Raw genomic sequence first — 15631 nt, forward strand, 5'->3', positions numbered from 1 at the left:
AATACATTAATCACTTATTTGTATGATATATCCTCAAATGTTAATGTCACTTATTTGTATGGTGTATCCTCAAATGAAGGATCTGAAAGACCTGGTTTTTAACGTTTAATACTTAGCTGATATGAAAGTCTCAAAATGCAATATGATGTTGGATATAAATGCTAAGCGAAGAATGCTTTGAAAGGTTAGAGACAGTATGTTGTTTTTCACAGAAACTATTATCTATATCACATAAGTAAACAAAGACCTGCAACTTCATTACTATACTTAAAGAAAAGAAGACATATAATGACACATAACATAGAAGTTACAAAATCATACCCAACAATGTGTGGGAAACTTCTGATTCTTTCATTAATCAACAATTTATCAAAAATGCAGTAGCCTAGTCTCTAGGTTCATCAAAATTCGAACCCTTTTTCTATAATGTTCCCTCGTTTTATACATTATGAGAGAGTTGATAATCACAAAAACTATCAAACTGCCTAACTATCTCCTAACTGTTTAAGGTAAATGTCATTACAAAATATTGCACTGGAGGGTAAAAGACACCTCATTTTTCTCAAGAAAACAAAATAACAAAAAGTAACATAAATTAGAAGGTGATGGTTTCTTGTTGTTCAAATCTGTGGCTTGACTGTTGATGAAGTTTCTATGCAGATTTTCTGATAATAGCTAGATTGGTTTAACACAACAAAATGCATCTTTACAAAACTTCATTCATAGACTTGTGGTTATGGGCCCACGTATCTATTGAAAGTGTTCTGAATGGCGGAAACATGAAGAAACCTGACCAATCACTATTCCTTCGAAGTTTCGATCATCCACCTCTAATTGTAGTTATTCTACTAAAAAAACAGAATTGGTTGATTTACGTCGCATATCAGCTACTACAGAATTGAAAATAATTTAGAATCTGGTTCATAACCTTATCATGTCTACCTTTTCCACAAACATTTGCCTTCCCCATGGACCTAATAGGAAATAAAATTATAGTTAAAATACTTCTTGGGTCTGAAATATATAAAAAAACCCGTGCACTTTTTGATGCAATATCCGTCGGATCTCATCCCTTCATGATGAGTGACTTTGATTGATCCAGACTTCAATGGATTAGATTACATGCCATAAAAAATTGTGTCCATTTCCTAAATTAAACCTCATCCACATTAACCATCCGATTAGCATCAGATCTGCATTCTTTAAGTGGACAACCCTGATTAACTGAGGTTTTAACTCAGTTCTATAACTTCTTGTGTCCGATTTTGGAGTAAACCTCACCCTTGTTAACTACGCGACTATTGTTAGATCTATTGCCTATTGATCAGATGGCTAAGATCCTCTTCGGGTTTCTCACGTTCAAAAGTTATCAATAATAAAAAACAACTCATTTCTTTTGAATTTCCACACTTTCTTTTATTTCCATTATAACATAATATTTGCTTCTTTTTTTTCTTTTTTTTTAATGGGATAAAACTGGAACTAAAATTAAAATGACAATGGATGCTACAACACTTGGTATGACGTCCCTGCAACATAGATAAAACCAATATTTTGGTGACCAGGTTACATAAGAAAAATGAATTTTCATTTTGTCTTAAAATAAATGCATAGAGTATAGTTGAAAGGGTCGGATGGAGCACCCCGAATCTTCGCACTCCAATGAGAATGAGTGTGTTGAATCTGGTTAGAATAACACTAGCCCATGTAGGTATATCAAACAACATGTTAAGAGAAAATTTAGTTCCCAGCACTGCGATAAAAACATGAAGGGATGAGAAAATTGCAAACAATGAATGAAGTGAATGAAGTAAATTGGGGTAAAATTGTTAACCCTTACTCAATTAGGGTTCTTGTGGAAATTATTTATTGTTTAAATGTATGAAACTAAATCAATCATTTACCTATTGTATATAGTGCATATTTATATGTACTATGTACATTATTTTTCATACCATTCTTAACAATAATGTTGAATTCCTTTTCCAACAAAACTCAATATTCTCTACATTAGTTGCAGACTTACAAGTATAAACATCAAGACTACAAATAAACAACATCCATACTTTGTATCAATGTTAAAAATAAAATAGTTTTTCAATGCAAAACTCAAAGTGTTGGGAATATAGGCCATAACTACCCAAAGAAGGTCTCTAGAAAAACTAAACTATTAAAGCCACTTTATCAACAAATGTCAAGGAATATCAAAAGCTTCCTAAAACCCACAAAAAAACAACACGCTTTTGTGTGGTAATGCTCCATACCCCGAATAATACTCCTCAAAGTGAGAATGTAGTCAATTATTTGATAATCCAAACAATAATTCAATAATCAGTCCATAAAACTTATCTATATCTAAATACGTTGATATATGAGTGTTTAAGATAGTGGAGTGAAGCTCGCCTAATATATGTTCTATTATAATTGTTCTACAATATATAACTACTTGTGTTTAATGCATCACTGAACTTATGGATGGGATGAATAATATCATTGCTCCAAGATGGTCAAGGAAAGGCATATAGCTTAGCCGTGGTTGAGGCAAGAGGTTTCATGCCATGAGTCAAACACTCAAATTATAAGCCTTCAATGTCTCTTGCCTTATTCACCTATAGTTTAACAAAATTTTGCTAGGATTTCTATGGAGGTGGAAGAATCACATCAAATGAATCAAGGGGCACACATATTACATGATTGGTGGGGAATTTCATAAAGTTAGACGTATGCGAAAATCCAATAATGAGATCAAAGATGGTGAAGATGGAATTTTTTTGGAAATAAATTTCACTTGATGGATTTGGTTAAATGCCTCAAGGCATGCAAAAGTTCAATTCTTTGTTGGGATATCAAATGATGTTTCTTCCTCCTACAAAGAGAACAATATTTGAGGTGGGAGACCACTACTAGTTCAAGGTAATTCTCCAATCTATCTTAATCTATCTCCATAGGTCAACCATCTCGACCCCATATTTTATCTTTCTTGAAAGATACCAAAATTCCTTTGAATTCCTTTTTTGAAACTTCCTTCGTTGATATCGGATTATCCTCCTCTATCACATATCTAGGGAAATATGTAGATAACTACAAGATTCCTCTAGATATACCCTGTTTAGCTCCTAAATTCGCTGGATGGGCTTGAATCTAAAGTACGCTTTATCAGGGAACTTTCTGACTATGATATGCTCTTCATTCTACATTTCCCAAATAATATTTACTCACTTTCTATGATTAGTAAAGTTATGAAAGGGTTTTGTATTTTCATTATCTTTTTCAAGCCACACAACTCTACTTTTCATTCTTGATTCAGCCTCTCTCCATTCTAACATTCTGTTATTCTTTCTCTCCACCTATATTATCTTGGATTCTTCTTCTCCCTAAGGATTCCTTCCTCATTCTTCTCAGAGATCCCTGCAGTTTCTTTGTCAACACACTTCAGCTCCTTGTCCATTATTTATTTTTTGATAGAGGTTGAGTAAGTTGCAACATCTTTTAGATTCTTTAGCGAAGTTGCAAACTGAAAGCTAACATCAACATTTTTGCTAGCAATCCTATCATACCCCACCCACTCTTTACTGATTAATTCCTGAAAATAATCTTCATCGAACCATATTGGATTGAGGTTGAAATGATGGTCATGCTTTTCATCTAGTTTCCCCATTTGAAGGAGAAGAGAGGAGTGATGGAGACATATATCTAAGTTTTAATTGCATGCATAATAATAACAAAAACGATAATAATAGTTTAATTTTAAGGTCATGACAAATCTAGAAAATAATTGGTATATGAGAAACATTTTTTTTTGGGACGAGGGATCCTGTTTCGTGCATTGATTTGACTGCTAAAATCTATGGAGGTGTACATACTTTGCTTCACTATGGATTTAGACCTGTAGCCTTGTAGGAGGAAACACATGTTCATAACCCTTAGGCTCATTGAAGTTGTACCCGTAATTGACATGTTTAAAGATTTAGACCAGTGTGATCATTTGATATATCATGTTTCTTACCTGATGACAATTACTAAAATTTTAATGGTTAAATTCTTGCAGGTACCAAATCAAAGGGAAGAAGAGATGCTTGGGTGAGTAGAAATTCTATTTGTTGAATATTCTTTCTTGTGGTCTACTTGTAGGTGCAAAGAGCATAATATTATCTACCTAGATTGTTCTCACAATATATGAAGTTTCTTATTGCAATATCTCTGATTATTATTTAATGTGTTTAATCACCCACATCCTATGCAATATTTAAGTTGGAATCTTACAACTATAAAATATGGGGAAAAGTTTGTATTAAATTCTATATTTTTACTACTTAGTGATTGCGTGAAGTTATATAAGAAAGAATAAGTTAGAAGGTCCAACAATGCATCATGTATTCTTTGATAAATATTCCCACCACAAATTGTAAAATTTGCTATATAATATGGATATTTGCATTAAATTTCCAAATTTTGAAGAGTACAAGCATGTTTACAGTACACATGAGAGAGTGAAGAGAAAATGCCAAACAACATTATATTACTACTATAGTGAATGCACAATAGAAGGCTAGCATAAGGTAGGCTTGTGATATACAAGCTTATGTACTACACACAAATACATCTCATATGCTTCAAATAGTGCCATAGACTTCCTAATGTAATGGATGGTTTAACCACCTAGCACTAACCTTACCTTTGATGGTTACATATTTGTTAGATGCCAAGCCATATGACAGAGGGACAGGGAACACACAAATACAAGTGTCTGATATGGGACTTGTTGGCCTTTTAAGCAAAACATGGGGGATATATATATATATATATATATATATATATATATATATATATATATATCTTGAGAATAAAATGTAAACATAAAGATCCAAACTTTTTAGAATATTTACAGAGTACTAATACAACTGGCTACTATATCAAACACACAAGAAATTAGAGTATTCAAAAGCAGTGCACAAAAAATAGAGGTTTAGACTATGTTGCACAAAATGCTTAGCTGGGCACAAAATGCCTAGCTGGGGCCATATTCGTACTAGAAATGCCTAAACACGGTTGAAATGGCCCCAAAATGTTGTTGTCCATATTGTATAGTGTTTCATGATTTTGAAAAGCCGTATGGTATGCAAAACAATATTTTGTGGCCATTTCAGCCAAAATCCGTCATCTTTCGGCTTTTTTTGGTTTAACTTTTTTTTTATTTTTCTTAAACAACATATGCAATTAGTAGTTATATTGTGGGTTTATAATTTGAGATTTGTTGAAAAATATTGCAGGGTGCCTTTGCCATAAAACTAAAATGTTCCTATAAATGATAGAAGATTGATGCAAAGGATCGTATTTATATTCACTTCACAGGTGGAATGAATTGGAATAGTGAATCATCCCTGCTTTTCTTTTCTTTCACTTCATGGGAGGAATGAATTGGCATAGTGAATTGACCATTTTTTTTTCTTTCCACATGATTGGATACAAAAACACTACGAAAAGTAGAAGGTTACAATCAGACGGTAGGGATCCTTTGCGATAGTGTGGTCCCAACAATCTCTAGAAGACATGTGCTACAATATTTTAACCTTAAACTGTCATGTTCGATACATATTTCCTTTGCTAAAATGTCATGTTCGATACAGATTCCCTTTGCTGACTTATGAACATTGAGTACATTACATCCATGTAGGTTTACATGACAATTTTTAATACATTACATGGGATTAATATATTAATATTTATATGCATTGACTCAACACATTCACAGTCTGATGAAGAGGCCAATACCCATTAAATATGATGAAGGCGGCTAATACCATTAAATCATCTTATGGTTGTTGTTGTTGTAAATATTGAGTGGAGTTCTATGACCTTCAATGTTGAGATCTCTACCAGTCGCACTCCACCTCTTCTGGCTTTTCCATAGTATAAGCATAAGGCATGGGAGATATAGATGCATATGGAGTGGGTGGATTATTTTGGACCACATATTTAAAAAAAAATTGGAGGATAATGATGCACTGTTGCTCGCTGCCCTTCCATACATGAGTAAAACCAGAGATTTGAATCCTTGTATTTTCTATAGTGATAATAGTGCTTGATCCTCAGTTTGCTTCCCTTCAAACAGAAGCTGTTGTTGGTCTACCGGAGCTTATTGCATGTGCTTTAAATTTAGGTTTATATCGTCCACAAAATCTCTAGAATGCATCCACATCATCAAAGATTTACTTGAGGGTGATTTGGTCATGTTTCAAAACCTATGTTGCACTGCCTTGGTGGGGCGGGTCCCTATGCAACATAGTTTGAAACCATGGTTGATGGCCTATCATTTCTTCAAATACATGACCAGTACTCAAACCATCATACACTTGGCATATAACATCAAATATACACAATGGCTTGATCTGGTTGTGCATACGAATTTTGTCAAACATTTTTTGGGATGCCATTTTTTATTTAAATACTTCTTGTATAGGCTCTCCCACCATGGAGTTGTTAGCAAAGCCTACCAAAGTGGTTAGATTCTTAAAAGAGAGCAACCTTGAGCATAGGTTGAGAGTTGTGCCATAGAGACCAATCACCCTAAAATATTCAATCTTTGTCTGTCCTAGCTCTTGTGCATCAATTTGCATCACCTTCATACTATCAGAGCCCTCTAGGTGCAAGAGATCATTTAACGCATCAAACTTTGGATTGTATTTAGGAGTAACTTTCTCCATGAATTTATGAATTTCCACTTTTTTATATGCTTCTTTGTACTTTTCAACCAAATCAGAACCTTTACCCATTCTAAAGTAATCCTAATCATTTGGTTGTAGTTTCTAGGATAACCCTAGTATCAAGAGTTCGCTTAACTTTTTCATAAGCTCAATAGATTTGGAAGAAGCCCTTGTGGGTTTAGTTTGAAATGAGAAGCTTTGGACACGCCATCTCAATTATTTGTCTTAGTGTTCTCCAAAATCTTCTTTTTCCTTCTACTCCTTTCGACCATGCGACTCAATCTCATGACTAGAGTGAGATTTGTGATGCCTAAGTGAGGGCCTCTCTCACTCTCTCTCTCTATACACACATAATGAATTGCAAATACAAAAATGAAATATAGGCATTAAGATCCAAGTTTTTAAATACATTTACAAAGTATTTTTACAACTAGTTACTATATGACATGCACATGAAGTTAGAATATTCAATACACAAAATAGAGGTTAGTAGTAAGAAACATTAATTATAATTTTCTCATCTCATTTTATGTCACCAAAATCAAAATATATTACATAAGCACTGATACTATAAATGGGAAACAAATGGAAAATAAAAAATATGGTGGATACTAGAATCATAGATGGAAGAATTTGATAGCTCATAAATGGTCATCGTTCATGTTAGAATAATCAAGATCACCACCACTGCCACTATGCTCTCCCCCATCCTCTTCCTCCTCTATATCCAATCCAAAGTCTACATTTGTTGGTGTGGAGGATGACATCTAAAGAGGATCATCATCATCATCAAAAGTGATCGGCTTTAGCATTGGATCTTTAAGATCCAAGCTGGCTAATACTAAATCAATGTTGTTGTCCAAACACATATCATTAGAAAATACATCTCACACCTTTTTATTTTCTAAATACAAAGGAAGAGATTGGCATGCACTTACAACATTGTTTTAGCTATGGATTTCTCAGGTTTGTTGTTAATCAAAGTGTGAAAAGTCATGTATGTGCTCGAATTCTTCTTACAATAAGAGGATAAATTAACATGAGAGGAGAGACTCATAGTTAACTACTATAAAATAACATACACTAACTTAAGAGTTCCCCATTGATCATAGGGATCTTTAATCCCCCCATCTCTAAGAACATCATAGCCTATGAATCTACTAGTGCCAATGGATAATTATTTGAGCCCTTCTCCATCCCATCAAGGGATGCCTTGTCTTGATATGTCATTCTAGATGCTTCCATCCTCCCCTATGAAATGTTAGGGTACTTGTTGAACATGTGGCATAAAGACACATAGGTGTTGGGGAACATGTCATGTTTTTTAAATAGAATGATGTTTCTTTGTTGTTGCTTGTAATGCATTCACATTATACTCTATTCTTGATGTTGTCACTTTTGAAGAAATGAGGCAACATGACCAATGAAGTCCTGAATAAAATTCATGTTTCCAAACTCAAAGCATTAGAATATACTAATATAGAGAGAAGACAACATATGATCAAAGTAGGCTCATGAATATATCCATTATATCAAAATGGCACCCAGTGCACTATCCAATACATAGTTATTACTAATTAGAATTTAGTACATACATGATATAGAGATCAAAACAAAAACACATAACCAAGGAGGTTCCAAATGGCCTCTACAACAAAAGTAAACTATAAAACATCACTAGTCACCATACTATGAAAATGCCACTGCCAACAAATTTGTGAATTGTTGTAGCTTATTCTTATGCATGTATCAGTTCATAATTGCAAAGCAGTTTATGAGATTAATCACCCGAGATGCAAAAGAAAGGTATCAATGCCTAATATCCAAGGCTAGTGCTCAAGAACAATGCAAGACACCACTGTTATGCTAGATCAAACCACTACACATTTATATCAGTTAGCTGTAGCGAAAATATCAGTCTTAGTAAAGTAACCAAACCTCATAAGATACCAGTAGTCAGTGTGGTTGGTTTAATTTAGACTCAGCTGAGCCAGGCAGTTTGTTACCGAACTGGCCGAGTCAATGTCTAGCTGGGTTGGTTCAGTAACAAACTTGCCACCAGATTACCACTACTAGTTCAAGGTAATTTGCCAATTCCTAATCTATTAATCCCTATGCCTTCATTCTTCCTTCATAGGCCAAGTTCAAACATGCAAGGAGGCCCAGTTCCAAATTTAGAACTTGAGTTCCAATTGCGAGTTAGCTAAGAGTGTTATTTTCTCTCCTTCCAATCATCACTGGAGTTGTTAACTTATTCTCTCTCTAATCAACACTTGAGATCTAACTCACTCTTCCTTCAACCAAGACTAAAGGCTAACTTTTTCTAACTTAACTACTAATCACCACCTCATTTTGTAGTCAAACTAATGAAGACTCCACTTAATTGAAACTCCAACTATACACATGCAAACTAGAAGATTATTCCATTAAATTGGAAATAACTCATCCTAACTGAAGTTTAACTCATGAGGAAAATTCAAGGTCTTCATTGGCTAAGGCATGAGCCAAAAGGCCTTGCTTGCTACATTTTTAACATTCCCTACCAATATGGTTGCAATAAGGAAATACTGAAAGTGGAAGAAAATAATTTTGCAAAAACATCCATTAAAATGTTTTCCTTTTTCTAAAAAATTTATGAAGCATTTACAAGGACTACTTTCTTACAAAACATTTACTAGTACATGAATTGGCAAGAAGTCCATATTTTAATGGGGTAACCTAGATTTTTAGGGACAAGAAAACTAGGATGGCACATTAAAAGGATGTTCATCTCCAAGTTTAAACATTAGGCAAGCAGTTGTTCCTTGTCTCTTTTTATGTTATGTCAATGGACAGTAATGTAGACTCTTTAAGAGAAGTTTTTCCAAGGGCAGCCCACTTTTTTACTTTTGGACTTGCTTGTGGAGTCTACAGTTGTGGCCCTCCTTTTTTGTATTAAATCCTTGTATATATTACTCTTATTAAAATTTTATAATGTGTAAAGAAAAATTCATATAACTAATCACAAAACTAGGAAAAGAGTCTCACCTTCTTATTCTCGAGTCTTGCGTAGAAGAAAAGACAATATTCAAGTATTCAAGTACACATTTTCACAATCATAGAGACTTTATGGAGTTGTAGAAATTACCATCAACATCAGAAATTCATAATAGTCATTTTTGAGGAATACAAACTTCTGATGGAACCTTATTTCCTACATATAGACCAAAATAGTTATAGGCTATGATCATGGAAAAAATATGAAAGATCTAAACTTACTTATAGTCAGTATAAGAAACAATTGATAGGTAGATGTAGCCCTATCTTGCTTGATGAAACATTGTACAGAGGGCTCCCTTGATCCTGGCTACACACAAGAAGTAAAAGGCAATCATTCAAATGGAGACAAAACAACTAATTAACAAATAATCATCATGCCAAATACTAGAGCAACTTCACAAGAAAAAACTACAGAGGAGTAAAAGTTAATATGAAGGAAACTAAATAGTGCCCTTGTACCAAATGAGGTGAGTAAATAATCAGGTAAATGCAACAAATGTTATAGCAAAACAAATCTGAAACCTCAAATTTCAAAGCATTCAAAAGGCTATTTTATTATTATGTGTCATTGAAGGGCTTCAGATATAGTTACAAAGAAAGTTTCCACTCTTTTTCATATTTTTTTAGTTGGAGATTACTTCCAGTTGCAAATCAATTAAAGGAACAATTTTAAAATTCTTACTAATACCAGATTCACTGCCTTAAAATGGGCCTATGCTACATGTTGTGCTTCTGAGTTGACAATGGTTAGTTATCAAGCCAGAGCATCTAAGATAATTGTTTTGGGGTTTTTGTTTTAATTTGGAGGACCAATGAATGAAACAAATTTAACACTATAATGCCTAACCTTTTACATAATATTAATTTCAAAATACAGTGATAAAGCTTGAATAGTGGTGAGCAGAAACAAAAAAAAAAAATATGATTATCACAATTTTCAGATAGAAAATTAAATAATCATAAGTATGAAAACCTCTGACAAATTTTCAGAAAGTTCAAGAGAATATGCTTATGCTTACAACAAGATGTTAATGATTTATTTTTTCAAAGTGAATTAATTAAACAGATAGTCCATTAATCCATTCTCTTTATAGATTATCACTTCAGAAGCTTACAGGAATAGATTGAAACACAATTATTCCTGCCTAGGTATCTCTGTAAGACATAAGAATATGAATAAAAACATAATTTGTGTTGGCATTATGGTACAGGATTGAAGCTATGGAATAGGTGTTGTCCTTGATGGCAACTCTATCTGGTGACAGATCTCAGTTCAGGCTTTCAGAATGAAGGAAAAGTCATATACGCAGGTTCATCTAGATAAAGTTACATATACACGTTGGTTGGATGTTTTGAAGGTGCGTATGCGTATACACGCACTTTCATGCAAGGAAAAGCACATATATGTTGGAAAACTTACCTTTGCTCCGTAGTAGTTAGTCCTTGGTATTTGAACCTAAGTTTTTGGACCATGGTATCTCGTCAAAAGTGTTTCCCCCAAGTATTGAGCCCGTGGTATTGTTTTATTATGGTTTTGGATCGTGGTATTGAGAGAGGCCCAAGACTATAAAAGAGGGAGGAGATCATTTGGCAAAGCATCTTTGGAATCAATTGAATATCTAATCTATGCTAGATCTGAAACTTTGGTGATTTTGGTTATGGTGCAAATATGGATCTGAATGAAGGAAGAACCTAAGCGCATAAAGAAGGATAAGATCTATTGATGGGTCATAATCTTTAAGGCTTGAATGATAGTATATATGTATGATCTTGATCTGTTCTATAAGGCACGCGCTTGATCTATAAATTTGATAATCTGGGTTAACTTGTATTTTATTATTTGAAATAGCAAATTATCCTTTATAGATATGTACGCAGGTTCAGTGAGGCGAAGACGTGTATACACGCAGGTTTAGCAAAGGCAAACGGTATATATGCAAGTTTCTCCTTATACAGGAGCGTATACACGCACGTTTCATGTTGTTCAAGTAGCGTATATGTATTTTATTGTGATCTAGCTCCCTTTGTTTGTTGCTGCAGTGTTCTGGGCTCAGAATTTGGTATATGGACACTGTTACTGTGTTCTGGGTACAGCTATCAGAGAAGTGTTAATTAGTTTGTTCGGTTGAAAAGGAGTTTGGGTAAAGCAGAAATTTTGATGATTGATGTTCATGGATCCAGTTTGAAAATTTATGAAACGTGGTCCCTGGAAGAAAGAGAAGGTTGTAGCCTTCAGTAGGCTAGCACATATGTACTAGTATCTTGGCTAGTACAAGAGCTAAGGGGGTTGTAGCTCCCTTCTAGGAGAAGTTGGAGAACGAGAGAGAGTTGTAGCTCTCTGCAGGTTGTAGCCTGTGTTAGTGTCAGTCTTTCCAGCCTTCCTTCAGTGATCAAATATGCTCTTACAAAGTGATTTTGAAGTGTCAAGGTCAAAATTTTGTCATTTCAAAGAGTTTTCAAGCAAAATTTGGTCACTAGGCATTAGGTCTAGGGTTTGCCCAAATGTCAGTCCATGTCATCATTCAGCTGAGCCTATCATCATTCAGAGGGTTGTCATTATCATTTCAGTGTCAAATGAGTCATTTTACACCTTGTTCATGCTTCAGTTGCACCTAGGTAAGGTCATTTCCCTCTCCTAGGGTTTTGAAGGCAATTTCTCTTGGATGGTCAAATCATTGGCAAAACTTGTTTCCAGATGTTCATACACCTTCCCCTATCCTTCATGTACCTTATCAAATGCTTCGCATCACTGATATCTCCCAAATTCCTCATTTTTGCACAAACCCTAGTTTCTAGCTACAACTTGGCAATTTTCTAGGTTGGGCCTGTGTTTTGCCCTTTTGAAACCCTTCCCCTCACTTGATCTCCACGATTCCAGTTTCCACTACTTCCTAAAATCCATCCCTACTTCCAAAAATTTCCCAAAGAATTTAGAAGCCCCCTATCCCCTTCATTTCGCTTCATTTCGACAAACTTCCTTGTTTCACACATCGGGGCAAGTTTCACTCAAATGATGTTTCAGAGCAATAAAAGATGAATTTTGGAACACTGAGAGAGGTTTTTGTCCAGAACATGCCAAAGAAGAAAAACCTCCTTCACTTTTTTCACAGGTTTCATTTTTTGAGAGAAATTTCAAAAATACTGTTGCCGCAGGAGAATCAAAGGCACCTCTGAAGTGACCTTGGGAAAATCAAGTTTTCTCCTAGCCTGGTTGGTCAAATGACTTGCTTGATGAATAAAATGATAACTAGACACAAATATTTTTCTAATGAGCTATCATGAGCTCAATTTGGGGTTGAGGAAGGCATTAAAAAGTTGACTGCAACAGCACTCTTCCTTGAGGCAGCCTCATTTGGCACTTTTTGACCAGTCTTGGGAGATTTGACTTTTGATAGGTCAAATCAACTCCAAATTGAAAAATTCCAGTTTTTTTGGAAAGTACCCTCAAAGACCTTTCCAACGCGCTATCCTACGCCCAATTCTGACACCGGGAAGGCCTCCAAACGCCTCCTTCAAAACGCGACCCGTTGAGCCTGGTGCGCGACCCGTTGGGAGGGGCGCGACCCGTCAGGAGGCTGCCTGCAGTGTATTTTTTCAACGTGCGCGACCCGTTGGGAGGGGCGCGACCCGTTGGGAGTGGTGCGCGACCCGTTGAGCTGTCTCCCTGCAAATCAATTTTAAACTTGCTCAATCACCCTCCAAATCATCAAATCGCTTGAAGTAGGGTCTCCCAACTTGGAAATGGTTGCTGGTCATGTTTATAAGACATCATGAATTTGTTTTGAAGATCAAATTGTGCATGAAAAGACTTATATGGCTGCAATATTCATGTGCAAACTGTGCTAGGGTTTATGGTGTTTCAAGCTATTTTTCGTTTGGTTTGTTTCCCTCCCTTCCCTCTTGTTCACATTCATATGTACATCTCATTTTCCCCCATGTCATTTTGTAAATGAAGTGAAAATCTTTCCCCATCCCTAATCACTAAAAATAAACAAAATCCTACCCCTCTCCCAAAGAATCAAAAACAAAAATTCAAAACCCTAATTCCCTTCTACCATATGCATGTGCAAAATAACAAAAAATGTTGGTAAATATGTCAGCATATTTTTGTGCATGGTTTCCCTTTTTGTTTTTCTTTTCCCTATTAAACATGTATACATATATTCCCATGTTCACTTTTATGCATGTTTTTCCCATATGCAATAATCTTTGTAAATGATTTCCCTATTACAAATATGTCTTCCAAAATGCATAATGATTTGCAAACTTTCCCTTGAAATTCCCTGTTATTTTTATATATTCCCATTCCTGGTTAAAAAGTTCCCTCCCCTAACATTCCCTTCATGTTCCCTTGTCCCCTTGAAACAGCAAAGAAATCAGCATTTAAAGGCAGAAACAACAGTACATTTTGTCCACTCAACTCTTTAAAACAATGTCAGAAACCGAAACATATGAGCAGAGTGATGACCAAGCATCAGTTTCCGAGATTGAGGTACAGAGGAGGCTACATAAGGGTGGCAAAGGTGGCCATCACAGCAGTATAGGAGCCTTTACCATTATGGTTTGATTCAGCTCATAGTCTCACATCAGTTGACTCAGCAGGGCATCTCATGGGAGGAGTTCATCTCCCGTGAGTTTTTCACAGTGCCACCTCAGCCACACCATGAGGTCATTCATGAGGAGGGAGGACCATCTCAGCAGCCTGATGCTCCCGTCACTCGACATGTTAGTTCCTCATCTCAGCTCACTTATCAGAGAGGCTAGAGGGCCTTATTTGCAGCAACTAGGCGAGTATTATCTCCACATCAGGTGGAAGGGGTCTCGCCTTCATCTTCAGCTCAGCGAGTGTTATCTCCACATCAGGTGGAAGGGGCCTCGCTTTCTTCACCAGCACAGGTACTACAGAAGGGCAAAGAGCCCATGATTCATGAGGATCCGGTGATTGATCTTGAGGCCAGTTCTCCTAGCCAAGAGGCGAAGGAGATCATTCAGCATCTCAGGGCCGAGAATGATGTTTTGCAGAGGAGACTTGAGGGTGCCCAATGGACTATTACTTACCTGGAGCAGCGGAACAAACAATTGGAGGAGGAGAAAGCACTTGATGAGCTATGGAGGATTCATAGCGACCGAGTCTTGAACCGTAGAAGACCCGGTGATCCATTGCCTGCTGACCGAGAGTGACTACTCATTCAGGAGAATGCCCACTTGGAGACGCTGTTGGCTAAGGCCAACCAAGAGAAAAAGCTGTTGAGAAACATGAAGAATCACTATTGGGCAAGAATGCATGTATGCAAAGCCAAGATGAAAATGTTCCAAAGGAGGTTGTCTAAGGCTCTTAGGCGGAGGAAGAAGACCAATCCACTCTGTATCTTGGCTGAGGCATCCCTAAAAGATCATGGCACTCACTAGCATCAGCTACAGCACAAATCCCAAAAATTTTTGAGAATTTTGGGTAATTTTGGTATTTTTGGGAAATTTACAGGTTTTGGCTTCTCAACGGGTCTCACCCCCTGTGAGACCCTTTGTCATCGTAGCTCCGTTTTGCGAAAACTCAGCATTTCTAGATTTTTCATGCAAAGTTATACATGCCTATGAATGTACTTGAGTTTTTATGGAGTTTTGGGCCTCCAAAAGGTCAAAATACAGCCAAATTTTGACTTTCTGCCCCTTTTTTGAGCTGCAGAAGTAGTCTTGGGAGAATTGACTTTTGGCTAGGCAAATGACCTCCAAATTCAAAAATTCTGGTTGGGTTGGAAAGTAGACTCAGAGACCTTTCCAACGAGCTATCCTGCACCTCATTTTGACACCGGGAAGGCCTCCAAACAGGGCTCCAAATTGTGTGACCCGTTGAGGAAGATGTGCACGACCCGTTGAGGGAACTTTGCCAG

This window comes from Pinus tabuliformis, chromosome 4_2 (genome assembly GCF_031772625.1).
Source record: "Pinus tabuliformis cultivar Carrire ecotype Pingquan chromosome 4_2, CPIR1, whole genome shotgun sequence".
NCBI lineage: Eukaryota > Viridiplantae > Streptophyta > Pinopsida > Pinales > Pinaceae > Pinus > Pinus tabuliformis.